Here is a 10628-nt window from a genome sequence, read left to right on the forward strand (position 1 = left end):
TTTTCTCAATTGCCAAAGCAAAAGTCAGTACTTGCAGGTTCAAAGCATCTGGCCCACACCAAAGTACTCAGCAGTGGCAACATTCTTTGTTCTGCGAACATAGCTGGATCCTCTATTCCTAAGTGTTAGTAGACCTACAACAGCTGCGGGTCCTCACATGGTATGTGCCCCCACACTTTAAATGCGATGTAAAAGAAAACGAGATCAGGTGAGAGGAGCAAGAGCCTAGCAAGCTTGCCTCACCTGTTGGAAATCTCAGCTGAGCCTGGCTTTAAGCCACGTCTTTGAAGAGCCAAACAAGCAGCTGTATACACATGCACACATCTAATCTTCCCAGCAGTCCCATTAAAGTGTCTCATTTCCCTCGAGGAAAAGACAGAGAGTCAAGATGTGAACCAGGCCCTGAGCCCCCTAAAAATCTTCACTTGTAACACTCCTACCTTCACAGCTTAGAACGAAAGCACAACTTTTGTGATGAATCCCCTTCCAGAACTAACTTTATTCATTTCAAAAACTCAGTACAATTTTATAGGCAAATACACAAATATTTCTCTCAAGAGCCTTATTTTTCCCATAGCTGACTTTGGGAGTAAGATATCATTTTTAGAATAACTCAATTAAATGTGATAAAGGATAACAACTTATAGGCAAGAACAAGTTTAAGATAGATGATAACAAATTATTTTATATTCTTGTTTTGTACAACTCTTGCACTATTACACTTGGGTAATATATTTTGGGTTGTTGATGTTCCAGTTGCATAATACACCAGGTTTCAAAATCATTTCTGTAATATTCTTTTATTTACCCATTGAAACAACCTTCTGAGGTATGCAGAAAAGAAATAGTATCAAACCCTATAAAGGCAATGTTTTTCCATACATACATGCTTATGATAAAGCTTAATTTATAAATTAATCATAAACAATAAAAGATTAACAATAACTAATAATAAAATTGAACAGTTATGACCATATACTGTACATTCACATAAAAGATATGTGAATAGGGTCCTCTCTCTTTCTCTCTCTCTCTCTCTCTCTCTCTCTCTCTGTCTTTCTAGAATCTAGAATCTAGAATCTAGACAAATACTAACATTTTTAGACCATAGTTGACCACAGGTAACTGAAACCAAAGACAGGGCTGGGGCTGACTACACTACTACGTGGCTGCTTCTAGACAGCAGAATGTGACCAGAGAGAAGAAAGCAAGAACTTAAACTTGTGTTAATATCTTTTCTTTTTTTTAATCCTGTAGTCACTCCTTGAGGGTTTATAGTATTTTTCTTTTCACACCTGTGTTTATCCTAAATACTTGACAATACATTTTCAGAGGAGCAAATGAAGCAAGCGATCATTCACTCTGCAAACACTCATGCCAAGCAATATGCCAGGTATGGCACAGAGTTGGAAGAGCACTGTGGGCCAGGCAGACTGTTTACCTGCCCTCTTGGACCTGCTGAGCTAGCCAAGAAGATGCAGAAGCATTTCTATGGCAGGAAGCACAGGCATGAGACAGTGGGATCCAATGTAGTTCTGGTGACTTGGGAAACCTGCTAAGAGAAAATTGAGATAGAAGAATAAAAAGAGATATCCCAGATGGTCTTATTCAACATCTAAAAATTAAATATTGGAGCCAGCACAGAAGAAGCAGGCACATGGTAAGGCTGGGCCCTGAAGCAGAAGTCAGATCAGTGCAGGGTCTCCTGCTGGCTGCCTGCTGAGCTTTCGGCTTGATGAAGGGCTGCCTGTGCTGTGTGTGCCATTCTGTGCCCACAAGTACACAGGGGAGGAGCAGGGAAGAAAGAAGGGGATCCTAAAATGTTTCAACCACTTCACACTTGCCAACCTCTTGCATATTCCATCCTAATAGAGAAGCAACTTCAGCGACCGAGGGAGGGTGGGAGAGTGCGCATGTGAGCCAGCAAAGGCTTCCCCTCCCACTGCTGTGCAGGAATCATTCAGGCAGATTTCCACAGTGCAGATATTTTATCATTTGTCATAAGCAAGTTACACAACTCAGTGATTAAATTACCAGCATAGCTCCTATTTGAGTAGAGAAGGTTCAAGGTTGTTTCTTGCTCTTGCACTTTGGAGTAATTCTTTCTTAATCTCTGTGTTTAGCAGAAGAAAACACAAAAAAGTTAGGTCCAACCACCAATGGAGCTAACAGGCATCATCTGCTAGAGCCCCTGGGTCCAACCTTGGTCCTGTGTTTAGATTTATAGAGTGTGAGATCATTGTTGGTTTCATTTATCTCTGTTATTAAATTTACTAGGTCTTCTTCAAATGACATTATATCTTCTTATCTAATTCAAATTAATGTCTTACTCATGGCTAGAATGCACATGGTAAAATCTCATTGTTAACTCAATAATTGCAATAATTTCATTGTTTTGCTTTCCTAATACAATCTTGAATTGATAGCTCATGCGTAAAATTCTACCCAATTTCACCAAACTTTTCTGAAAACTGCTGGGCTTGAGAATCCCCCGTGTCTGAACATTTCTATAAGGACGGAATTTTCTTGCTCTATTTTTTAACTAACATTTAACGTGTACTCCTTTTCTTATAAACAGCATAAGAGTTATTGTGTAGATTCAGTGTTTGTCTTTTTTGTTATTTTTGTAATTAAATATGCTGGTGGCATAGTGACTGCAGGCATTGGCTTTGGAATAAGCCTTAGGTTTAAGTCCAAGCCCTGTGACCCTAAGTGATGTACCTCAGTTTCCCCATCAGTAAAATGGAGATAATCATAATTACTCCATAGCATTTTTAGGAGACATAATTGAGGTCATTTTTAATTTGTTAATTTTGGCCCCTTAACCACACTTTACCCAAATAAAGTATTGTCCTCTGTATTCAGCTTGACTAGAAGCACCGGTTTATCATTTAAAGGTTCGAATCAACCCCCCTGCATTGGGGCTATGGAGGGGAATTTTTCCTGCCTTGTGCTGCTCTGTGATCAGAATGTTTGTAACTGAATCACTAGTGCCTCCTCTGTCATGCATACAAACCAGCATCTAAATTCATTTTGTGGGGCCGGGGAGATGGCTCAGTGGAATAAGTGCTTCCCTGGCAAGCACGAGGGTCTGAGTTCAATCCCCGGTTACGCAAATAAATAAATAAATTCATTTTGTTTGACTTGGTTTCATTTTGCTGACAAACCTCGCCATTCCTACTGGGGAGCACTGGGCCTGAAGCAGGCAGCACACTGCCCCTCAGCACCTGCTCCAGGTAAGTAGCCCTAAGTGGCATGCTTGGGGTTCCCAGCCGCAACCACCAGTGCTGCCTGGCAGTCAAAAGCAGTGGCCTGGGTGACTACAAGAAGTCAAGATAAGGGAAGGGGATTATCAGCCATGGTCAGCTTGAAACAGTATAAACATCATCCCAGGCCCATGCACTGTCTCATAATTGGGGCTTCACACATACTCTTCCCTCAACCTGGAACCATCTTCTCTACACTCACCCTTCCCAAGATTAGTTCCTACCTATCTATCGAGTCTTGCATGCCACTTTCACCAAGATAACTTCTGTCCTCACAGACTGGTGAAATCTCTGTTGCAAATTTCCATTGCATTTTTAAATTATCCCCAGTGTATGAGAATAGTTTTTCCTTTATGCAGTTCAAATATGCATTATTTTGTTAAATAACTCCAGTCTTCCAATAGCACAGTATAAATGTCAGTTACTACGCTGTATGAACTGTGAGATAGTGCATGACTTGTGAGTGGCTTAATATATGGTCCATACGTGATTTCATAAATAACAATTTCAGGGGCTGGTGAGATGGTTCAGTGGTCTAAAGCACCTACTTAGAACAAGCTGAGCAAATCACAGGGACCGCGGTTCAATCCCCCCAGCACCACATGCCAGCCAGCCCCGCCCCCTGGTGGGCTGAGCTGGCCACACACACACACACACACACACACACACACACACAAATAAATAAATAAATAAAATAAAAAATAAATAAATAACCATTTCATATCAGTCACCAGTCACATCACTTCCTCCAAAGTCTGTGATTTGTCACTGTACATTCATTCTTCTGTTCAGGTGCAGACAGCAAAATGAGTAGTTATGTTGCCTCCTTGTCCCCCAGAATAAGTCCATATGACACTTTACAAATGTGGATAATCAAAAGAAAAAATAGCCAAAAAAAAAAAAAAAAACAGAAAAACATAAACGTGCTTCAAAGAAATGAAAAGGGATTGGCTTGGAAGCAAAATCCAGCTTATTTATAAATGAAGTTTCCAGAGAAAGAGCTTCCTATGGAAGGTGGACATCTTTCATCATGGGACACTCTATGGATATGTAACTAAGCAACTCTGTGAAGGCAAATTTAGTAGCATAAATGAATAAAATGACCATAACCAAAAGGATGAGCATGTTCCAGAGGAAGTGAGCGAGCAAACCATTCCATATTTAAGGAACTCTTGGAGATAACTCATAGGGATATAGCAAAAGCAAAGGAGAATTTTTTTATAAATTGATCCAGCTTAGAAAAAGCATGACACTCTGCCAAGACATGCAAAAGCAATTTGCTCCATGTTGTAAAGTTATATGATGAGAAGACGCACACCCTTCAAACTACTCAATGTGTTATACTAAGGCTCACTATTCCTAATGTTTTAAATTCCTGTGACTAAATAAGTAATATTTTTGGTATACTGTTCCATATATAAGAAAGTTTTTAAAGGCCATGTGTGAAACAACTGTGATTTTTTTCCCCCATGGATGATGGTGAACACTTTGCAGAGTTACAGCTAGCGAGGGAATTTGTATGACCCTATGTTATTATGAAATGTGAGGACTGCCTCATATTGAACATCAAACATATGGCTGACACATTGCAGTAGGTTATTACATAGGGACACAGGATATAATTTCAGGTTTGATTGAGTGTGTAGTAAACAAGTAAATAAATAAATTCTAAATAAATAGTGTTATTCTAAATGGTTTTCACCTATGTTAAAATACTTGGGATGATATTTCCTTTCTCCCTGAGCAAGTGATTCACCATAGTTCCTTCCCCATGTGCATGTCTGGTCCCCATACTAAGGAAAAGACTTACTCTGTCCTCAGTTTCACTTTGTCGCCCTAAACACAGCCTTAATGTTGGAAGGCAGCTCCCTGGACAGGGACACAATGCAGCAACATGCAGTCAGCCCTGCCTTGCCCGACCTAAGCCCCAGGGGTCACAGCCGCTCCAATTGCTGTCCCCATCAGGAACTGGGTTTATAATTCAGATACTTCTGGTCTTTGTTTATGATATAGTGCATAAGGGTTCCTTACATAAGGACATCATTACAATATAAACTTGAGTCGGGCCAATAACTGTTAAATCCCATCTTCCACATCTTTAGTAGAACTGGTAGTAAATATCAGATTTCACGCTCATTTTTCCACACTGAATGCAAAATGGCAAAGATGTCACCACTGCAGTAACAGCCCTACAAACTCCATGAATGTAACTTCAGAATAACTGAAAAGTTAACTCTTCTGATCATTTCTGCATTCTCTTATCATTATAATCCTTTTGGAAATGTAACTGGGAAGAAACTGAATATGAAAAGGACAATATTCCCACAGTTTGTAGATGTCAGATGGATGATCTCATTAAGACATTTCCAGGAAATACCACAAAGCAATTTATTTATGTTTCTTTTTTCTCTTGGGATTCTTCTCCAAGGATGTTTTAAAAATTGAATTAACTTCCTTCCAAAGGGCTTTAATAATTGTTCATTCCTTGGGTGTCCTGAAATTTTCTCCCAAATCCATTGCCCAGGAAGAACCCTGGTGGTCTCATGGCTAGTATTCAATGTTGTCACTGTCACAAAACAAGTTCAATAACGCTTATGTTGCATAGTGTTTGGTTGGGAGTTCTAGCCCATCCTTTATATATTTAGAAAGCATTTATTGGAAAATTTATTCTTTGCTGAGATCAATACTGAGAATCAAACATATGCTTGTCTGGGTCTTACAGGCTTTTGACAGAAAGAGACAATGAAAAGAGGAACAAATAAAAAAAAAAACTTGCAATTAAACTCACACCACATGCTGTGAAGAGAGCAACCCTGGAAGGAAGGGAGGATACTGGGAAAAGGAAAAACACTCTTCTGACAAGATAGCCGTGGAGGAACTGGAAAGAGATGAGAGGTGGAGCACAAGTTGAGGGGAAAACTGTCTTTCCAGAAGCAACATGCCAGTGGATTTTGAGACAGGGAATGGCCTGGAGTCCTAGAGGACATGTAAGGGAGGGAACTAGAAATGGCATGCCAACTAGCAGCTACATAACTGAGGTCAAGGCAAGAGCAGAGTCACTGGTGCTACTTCCGGCTGCCCCCTAGCAGACTTGCTCTGGCTACACAGGATGGAGGCAGTTCCACTTTGAACTCATGCTGGGAGTCTGCCCTCTCCCCACTCTCTGCCTGCCCATCTGCTTCCTGTCTGCATCAGGGCTGCTCTGATCACAGCTCATGCTGAAATGTTCCGTCCATGCCTGCTTCAGGTCAGCAAGATCTTGACTTCAGAATCACACTAAGGTTGCAAGCTGAACTTTCTCCAAGTGCTTTCTCTATTAACTACTCAAGCATGATGGTTTCCTCACCCATTCCTATTGCCTACAGCAGAAGGCTAAAACTATTCCCAGCCTTACACTGGTAAAGAGGCCTCTGGGAAGGGGCTTTGCTATGTGGTTGGAAGGGAGGAACCCTGGCCAGCTTCACACAGTGGAGAACCCAGCATGATAGAAACCCAGGGAGTCCTCTCATCTATTTCCTCATTCTTGTTGCTTCCAGACTCCAAAAGAACCACAGTTCCAAATTATTCAACATGTATCATTATAACACATAATTGATAAAATCTACTGTTTGAGTTAAGCTGGGAAACTACTTATCTTCTACATGTCATCATGTTATACAATAGAAGTACAATAGATATAATTTTAAGTAATTGATTATAGGACTTTCTTGGCTATTCATCCCAGCTATTGACAAAGACTTACAATATTTATCTGCTGTTATAATGGTGTGGAGGAAAGAGGATCTCTTAGTCATTATTCCACTCCTGGACTCAGTACCAAACATCAGCAACTTAGAAAAGGAGAAATTTATTTTACTTCACAATTTCAGTAATTTCAGTTCCAAGTCAGTAGGCTCCAAGGCAAAAATGTGATGGCAAAGAGGCACAGGAGAGAAAGAATCGCTCAAGCCAAGGCAGCCAGGAAGTAGAAATGGAAGAGGCAGAGAGGGAAAGATACTTTTCCAGGTCACACCCAAGTGACCCTCCTCTCACCAGCCCTCACCTCTAATAGTGGCCCAATCCACTGATTAAAAAGTACCCTTATGCCCCAATCCCCTTCCAAACACATGAGACTTTCAAGGAACATATTGGATTTAAACCATAACATGGAACAACAGATGAGCTTTTATTTCCAAGTCATCTGTCTTTGTGAGACTCAGTTTCTCAACTGGCTAAAAAATGAAAACAAAAAGATAACACTACTGACTCATAGGATTGTTGAAGCTATTGAGAGAAATTTATGTGTCAAGAGCATTGTTTTGCCTAAGTCATAGCTAGGTTTATAAATAAGAACTATTATTAGCATTTCTTCTTTAAAAATATAGTTCTATAGTTCAGATTTTCATCACAAGAATAAATTCATCAATTAGTACAAACCAAGGATTTATTCTATGTACCGCCTATGCTTTATCTTTAATTTTTCTTATATTTCTCAGTTGCGTTAATAATGTACAGATCATGGATGGATCCTTACTCTATGGACAGCACCTTCAGTCCTACAGATGGCAAGTGGGAAGTCATGTGGAGTTCAGCATTGCCAGTAGAACTAATGATGTATGGCCTATGCTATCTCTATTCCACCTCCTGGGGAAAAGAGATTTTTGACATTCATCACTCCAGAAAATATTTGTGATCTAGACATAATATTAAGCATTGTGATGTTTGACACAAGGTGTATTTTCTAGTTCTTGGTATAATTCTTGAACACTAGCCATATGCCAACCTCTGTCAGAATCAGCTCAGCTAATCCCCTATAAGATCTTATAAAATCCACATGAAAGTTTGCATCTTCCAGTTTGTAACAGAGGTTTAGAGCTCCAGTTTTCCCACCTTGCAGCAGACACAAGACACAGACTCAAGACTCTCCACTCTCAACTGTGCTCTCTGGGGAAGAAACTTGTCCTGTCTCTTCATACTAAATGCATTAAGTAGATGGACAGAATTCTGGGCAAGCTACATTGCCTCTTTGAGCCTCAGCTTCCTAAAGAGCTACACAGAGACAATAATCCCAACCCCTAAGATAGCTGCTGGAGCTGGGAGTAAATGAGGTAATGCTTGAAAATCACTGAATTAGAAGTAATCTGCTTCCCCCTTTACAAAACTTTATGAGAGAGAAACTACCTGGTGGTCTCGCCTGATGGTCCACTGTTTATATCCCAAGTCATGTTCAGTCACTAGCTCCCTCCATATCTTATAGTCCTCAGATGGAAGGTGAATTTGCCATACTCATTACAACTTACTTAATCAATACCCTTTGATTCCCTCTCTAAGAAATGCACAGTCCTAAGGTTCTACTGATTTCAAGACTGAAATATATAGTAGTTTTCCAAGTCATGTGATCCTATTCCCAGCCCTCCTCTTAGGAATGAATTCTTAAGGAAATCTGTTGGGCCAGCTTGTCCATCTGGAAGGCTTGGTGCCTGGCAAAGGACTGGGTTTGCATCTCACCATAGCCATATGGCAGAGGTGGAGGGCCACATACCATGTGGCACTCATTCTCATCCCTTCCTCCTCTCTTCATCCTTCCTTCTCTCCCCGCCCTCTCTTTCCATCTACTCACCTTCTACCTGTCTTCTCATTTAATCCATGTAATGCCACCATGAGGAAGTCTTTAAAATGTGGGCTCTGAAGCCATACTTCTAGAGGTTAAATCCTGGCTCTACTGTGTACTGGCTGCGTGAGCTCGGTCAGAGTGTATGGGCACTCTGTGCCTAGTTTCCTCATCTGTCAGAGGGACAATTAGTGGCATAACACCACTTGAGTCTCATGCTTAAGACAGTATTACCTGTCACATAGCTAGTTCAATAAAATATTATTATTGTTGCATTTAATCAATAGTAAACTCTAATTTTGAGAGGTTAACTCACCCAAGGTTGCACAGGCCATGAGCTGCAGAGCCGGGACTGGCTGATTGCAGATTTGGTGCTCTTATTTAGAACAAGTGCCACAGTGCCTCTCGTTTAGAACATGATGTGTTTTCATTACTCAGCTGTGTAGGGCTGGGTTTTATGGGATCTTCAAAATAGACACAAATGCCCTTTGAACCAATGGTTTCATTTCCAAGAACTTGACCTCAGATGGAACAAGTATATAAAGGCATAGGTAAAAAGATGCTCATTGCAACATTATTTGTGATGGCATAATGTCAGAAGCAAAAAAAAAAAAAAAATCTGCCCAACAATCGGGCTCAGTGCATAAGGTAGAAGGCATCTGTGCAATGGCTTCTCTGTGGCTGTTAAGCACATGAAGAATATCAGTCTCTTCTCATATAGAAAAGATCCCCAAGGTCTGGAGCTATAAAAAAGAAGGACCCAAACCATACAAACATATGTGACTGCAGGAGAAATTATACAAAATTTCCCTGCAGGGACTTTAAGGAGGAGCATAAAGTGACCTGAACAGGACAGAGATTTATCTTGCTGTTTGTCTTTTTTGACTATTTGAGTTTTTCTACTTCAGGTTTTTGGGGTTTTAGTAGTATATATGGACTGACTGAATTTCTGACCTAGATACTTAGCAGTTTAAAAAATTAGACTATTAAAAAAAGCCTGTTAAACTTAACACTAAGTAAATGTTTTCGCTGTAAAAGAAGCACAGCTTTTTATGGAAAATGTAAATTTTACTTTTCAAATATTTAGGAAAATCAGAGTGTGAGAAATATTCACCAACTGAAAGAGAGATAACTGGAACTATTTTAGAAATTCCTCTTTGGGCAGCAGTGCAAGAAATAGTTTCTAGTGGTGCCATGGAATCTGACAAGTTCAAGGTCAGACCTTAATTCTATAACTAAACTACAGTGTAATATTTGAAAGTTTACTCATGCATGAAATGAAGTGATATTATCTGGTTTGAAAGTTGAAGTAGAAAACTGCGCATGATGGCACACACCTGTAATCCCAGGACTCAGGAGGCTGAGGCAGGAGAATCGTTGCAAGTTCAAGACCAGACTGGGCTACATAGTGAGCCCAGCACCAGCCTAAACTGCATAGCAAGATCCTGTCTCAAAAAGACAAGAAAGAAGAAAGAGAGAGAGAGAGAAAGAAGCAAGACAAAAACAGTTTAAGTGGAGATCATATGACATGAAATACTTAGCATATAGTAGGTATTATGGTTTGTGTCTAGTTGTCCCCCAAAAGCCTCATGCAGTCATTGGAGCAGACTTCTAGAGCTTGGGATTAATTCATGATCCAGTGTGGGCCTTATAGGTGTTAGTGCTGCACCCACCCTGTGGTAGGTATTCTGTATACAATATAAGGAAAGAGAGAGGTTTGCTATCTGCCACAGCCACTGCTCCTCCCTTGGCTGTTTTACTGCTTTTCTGCT

At 40.3% G+C, this 10628-nt stretch overlaps 1 long non-coding RNA gene across 2 annotated transcripts; it reads right to left on the reverse strand.

Moving 5' to 3' along the window:
* Positions 1-1084: 1084 nt before the first annotated feature.
* Positions 1085-9281, reverse strand: LOC111813394. Of its 2 annotated transcripts, none has more exons than XR_002818669.1 (3): positions 9173-9281; positions 2035-2113; positions 1085-1552 (listed from the first exon to the last, which is right to left on the reverse strand). It is a non-coding gene; the product is annotated as an uncharacterized LOC111813394 (long non-coding RNA). The 2 variants fall into 2 exon arrangements; XR_002818668.1 differs by having other exon boundaries at positions 1085-1555.
* Positions 9282-10628: the final 1347 nt, after the last annotated feature.

The sequence above is a fragment of the Octodon degus genome, unplaced genomic scaffold (genome assembly GCF_000260255.1).
Source record: "Octodon degus isolate 3935 unplaced genomic scaffold, OctDeg1.0 scaffold00185, whole genome shotgun sequence".
NCBI lineage: Eukaryota > Metazoa > Chordata > Mammalia > Rodentia > Octodontidae > Octodon > Octodon degus.